Consider the following 5,027-nt stretch of genomic DNA (forward strand, 5'->3'; position numbering starts at 1 on the left):
TCAAGTTGAAAATCAGATGGGGAGGAAGATCAAGGTTCTCCGATCTGACAACGGTGGAGAATACAAGAGTGATCCTTTCCAAGATGCATGCCAAGAGTGTGGCATAGTTCGGCACTTCACAGTGAGAAATACACCACAGCAGAATGGAGTGTCAGAGCGTATGAATCGAACACTAGTGGAGAAAGTTCGTTGTATGCTGTCTAATGCTGGGCTAGACAGAAAATTTTGGGCTGAGGCCATCACATACGCTCAACACATTGTCAATCGTTTGCCATGTTCTGCCATTGATGGCAAGACTCCTTTAGAGGTATGGTCCGGTAAACCTGCAACTGATTATGATTCTTTGCATATTTTTGGTTCTATTGCATATTATCATGTGACTGAATCAAAGTTGGATCCACGTGCAAAGAAGGCTTTGTTTATGGGTTTCAGTGCTGGTGTTAAAGGATATCGGTTATGGTGTTTGGAGTCTAAGAAGACGATTGTAAGTAGGGATGTTACCTTTGATGAATCTTCCATGTTGAATAAGGTAAATCCAAATAGTAGTGATACTTCGCAGCAGGTGGAGTATACACCGAAGCAGGTGGAGTTCGAAGAAGCAGTTGTGATCCCAACTACGAACACCACAAATGACTCTCCTACGGAAGAAGAAGAGTCAGATGATGAAGAGGTTCCACCCCAAGAACCTTCGCAGCAATCAGAGCCAATTGCAGTTAGGCGAACGAGGCGGGAAAATAAGAAACCTGCTCGATTTGCGGATATGGTAGCATATGCGCTTCCAGTTGTTGATGGTGTTCCATGTATCTTTTCGAAAGCTATCGAAAGTTCAGAAAGCGATGGTTGGAAAGGTGCTTTGGAAGAAGAGATGCAATCTCTTCAGAAGAACAAGACGTGGAAGCTGATGCCATTGCCGAAAGGTAAGAAGGCAATTGGATGTAAATGGGTTTTTGCAAAGAAAGAAGGATTTCCTAACAAAGATGATGTTCGCTACAAAGCAAGATTGGTAGCTAAAGGCTACGCCCAGAAGAAGGGAATTAATTACAATTTTCTCCTATTGTTAAACATTCCTCAATTAGAATTTTATTGGCTTTGGTAGCGCAGTTGAATTTGGAGCTAGCTCAACTTGATGTGAAGACCGCGTGTTTACACGGTGATCTGAAGGAGGAAATCTATATGACCCAACCGGAGGGATTCAAGGTTGCTGGTAAAGAAAATTGGGTTTGCAAGTTGAACAAATCGTTGTACGGATTGAAGCAGTCTTCAAGACAGTGGTACAAACGGTTTGACAAGTTTATGAAGGATCAGATGTACACAAGAAGCAAATACGACCACTGTGTGTATTTGCGCAGACTTCAAGATGGTTCCTACATCTACCTACTCTTATACGTTGATGATATGCTGATAACATCAAAGAGCCAAGTTGAAATTGACAGATTGAAGGCTCAGTTGAGTAAAGAGTTCGAGATGAAGGATTTGGGGGAAGCCAAGAAGATTCTCGGCATGGAGATAACAAGAGATAGAGAAGGAGATAAGCTTTGGCTGACACAGAAGCAGTATTTGACCAAAGTACTACAGCGTTTTGGTATAAATGATGATTCCAAACCTGTAAGTACCCCACTTGCTCCTCATTTGAAACTTAGTTCTCAGTTATCTCCAAATACGGAAGATGAGCGAGAATATATGGCGAAGGTTCCCTATGCTAACGCAGTTGAAAGCTTGATGTATGCAATGGTGTGTACAAGACCAGACATTTCACAGGTCGTTGGTATTGTGAGCAGATACATGCATGATCCAGGAAAAGGTCATTGGCAAGCTGTGAAATGGATTCTGCGGTATATCAAAGATATTGTAGATATTGGTTTGTTGTTTGAGCAGGATAAATCACTTGGTCATTTTGCAGTTGGATATTGTGATTCCGACTATGCTGGTGATTTGGATAAGCGAAGATCTACTACGGGCTATTTGTTCACTTTAACGAGTGCGCCAATTAGTTGGAAGTCTACCTTGCAGTCAACGGTAGCTTTGTCTACGACAGAGGCAGAGTACATGGCCATTACTAAAGCTGTGAAGGAGGCGATTTGGCTTCATGGGTTGCTGAAAGAATTAGGTGTTGGTCAGAAACAACTTGAAGTATATTCTGACAGCCAGAGTGCTATTCATTTAGCAAAGAATCAGGTCTTTCATGCAAGGACGAAGCACATTGATGTTCGCTATCATTTTGTGCGGGAAATTCTCGAAGAAGAGGAAATTGTCATAAGAAAGGTTCCGACTTTGGAGAATCCTGCAGATATGTTGACTAAGGTGGTAACGAGAGCCAAGTTTGAACATTGTTTGGACTTGGTTAATATTCTGCGATTTGGAGCTGGCGCTTGACTGCGCCAATATGAAAGCACCGCGAGCGTCTGTATGGGTGGAGAAGATTGTGTTCGGTGGGATTTGAAGTTTTGCCAAGGTGGAGATTTGTTGAAGTTTGGCAAATTTTGCCATCCCACATCGGTGGGTATAGGAATTAGTTTGGGGAAGAGTTGCCTATAAAAGGAACTCTCCTGCCCCATTAGTTAATATCCCAAATTTGTATTCTCTTCTCCGTCTAAATATAACGGGTTCTGCAGAGGGTGCTCGGAGACGTAGGCAATTTGGCCGAACTCCGTTATCAAAGTTTCGGGTGTGTTCTTTCTTTATTATTTATTTTGTTCCGCATTTATTTCTGGCTTTATTTTCTGTTGGGATATTGTATTCAATATTATTTGCGGGTTTGGTAGTAGTGTTTTGTACGGTTCTTTTGGGTGTTTTTATATTGTGATAAATACACCGACTGATAAATTCTGTTAGGAATCTGGTATTTAAGAGGGACAGTGTCCTCGCCAGTCATTCCAAAGAATTTATTTGGAGAAGTAATTTTATCGAGTAGACCCCATTGGGTTAACTCTGAAATTACTGAATCGGTTCATTTCACTATTTGAGAGAAAATTACCCGGTTTTCTCAACAGTGACATGTATTAGCAAACCTTTTCCACAATTTTAAACAATTATGTGATTGGTATTACCAAACTTTTCCAGAATGTTTAGACAAAATCAATGTCTGAAGTGAAAAACACCTACTATGTCTATGTTACAGCATTTTATGGTACATTGAATTGGATATGGGTCGGTTTGGTCAAAATCACAACATTTTTTAGAGAACAATACTTGGCCATCTATATATATGAAGTCAACTAGCGTGTTTTATCATATAGTGTGAGTTTAAAGCTTGGAAAGATTATTTAGACAAGATAAATAAATTAATAAGAGTAGAATGCATATTAAAAAAACATACTTATAAAAGCAGCCGAATATAGAATCGAGTAAAAATCAAAAGTACCTATCTACATTAAGAAATACTACTAATTGTTTATTATACGCCCAGAACTATATCTGATTAAGCTGGTGCCGTAATAGCATAACTCTCAAACAAACAATCCAGTTTGGCCAGCTCTAGGGATTAGTTATTGATTTTCTTGTTTGCCTCTCTCTTTTCTTAGTATGTTAAAAGAGTAGTGTTTTGATGAATTGATTTTATGAATTTGCAGTCCATTCTTGGCAAGGCTAAGAGCTCTTTGAGCTATGAGCATCTTTGAATGCTAATGGACTTAAATCAAATGTCACTCTATAAACTGTTCTCGGCTGCTTTATTCATGAGGTTGCAGATCAGTAGAGTTGAAACATTTTTATAATTTTTTACAAACGTCACTATTTTTTCATTTTAAATTTTCTTATTGTTAATCATTCCTTGGTTGTGTTGTTCAGTTTTTGCAGTTTATAACTTTTGAGTAGAATGATAATTTTCACGTTTACACTGAACATGATACCCCATATTTGACTTTGATCACTTGAATAAGTCCTTTCTAATTTTTGTTTTGTATTTGTATCGCCATTGACCAATGCCCATATCACTTTGCCTCCAAAAATAAATGCACAAATATTGAATTAAATAAATTTGAGTTAAAAATGAAGAATAAATAAGTATATTAACATTTGATGGCAATGAATTACTCACTAACATAAAATTGTTTTATTAAAAATGGTACTCTGTTCCGGCCAAGAGACACATTCCTTGGTGGAGAAAGTTTTCAAAAAAGGAAATGTGTCATCTTAGTTGAGACAAACTAAAAAGGAAAATGTGTCATCTTAAGGCCATCCGCAATGGCGCCTAGCGCACCGCCTAGCCGAGGGTCGGCGCTAGGCGGTCCATTGCAACCGCTCAGCCATTTTCGGAATTAAAAACCGCCTAGCGCTCGGCGATTTCGTGGCGCTAGGCGATCTTCTGGGCGATCCGCTCGGCGCTATTGCAGCGTCCGGATCGCCTAGCGCATCGCCTAGACGATTTTTTTTAGAAACACTATATATACGCGCTTTGCACGTCATTTTCATTCGCACCACTTATTTTAACGAGTACTCTCTCTATCTTAATTTCTGTACAAGATCAACACCGAGAAATGGAGAACACCAACGAAGGTACTCCAGTGACGAGCGGGTCTCAAACTCCCCTGGTACCCGTGGGAGGTGGATGAGGTCCGATGCCAGGGTACTATAACATGTACCCGTGGCAGGGGATGATGCCCGGGATGGCACTTGGGGGGAGTACGCCGGCGTGGCAGGGGGTAACGGGGATGCAGCCCGGTGTGCAGATGATGCCGGGGTGGGCACCCGGAATGCAGATGATGCCTAGGGGGGACGCCGATGCAGCCCCCGACAGGGGGGGTACAGGCGACGCAGGGGACGCCGGGGGAGAAAAACGTCTATCGCCCCAGTTTTAATTTTTCGACTGCTTCTTCGCACACATCGACCCCAGCAGATTCGCAGTTCACGCAATTTGAGTCTTTCTCCTTAGAGGAGTTGGGGTTCGATATACTCGGGGTTCTGGAAACTCCCGATCAAATGGGGGGAGCAGTGCGGGGTCGGGGCGACCCAAAGAAGAAGGGCAAGGTGAAGAAGAAGGGCGAGTCGTCGCAGCCGGGTGTGGATAGCCAGGTCCGGAGGAGGTGGAC

Source organism: Salvia splendens, chromosome 2 (genome assembly GCF_004379255.2).
Source record: "Salvia splendens isolate huo1 chromosome 2, SspV2, whole genome shotgun sequence".
NCBI classification, from domain to species: Eukaryota; Viridiplantae; Streptophyta; class Magnoliopsida; order Lamiales; family Lamiaceae; genus Salvia; species Salvia splendens.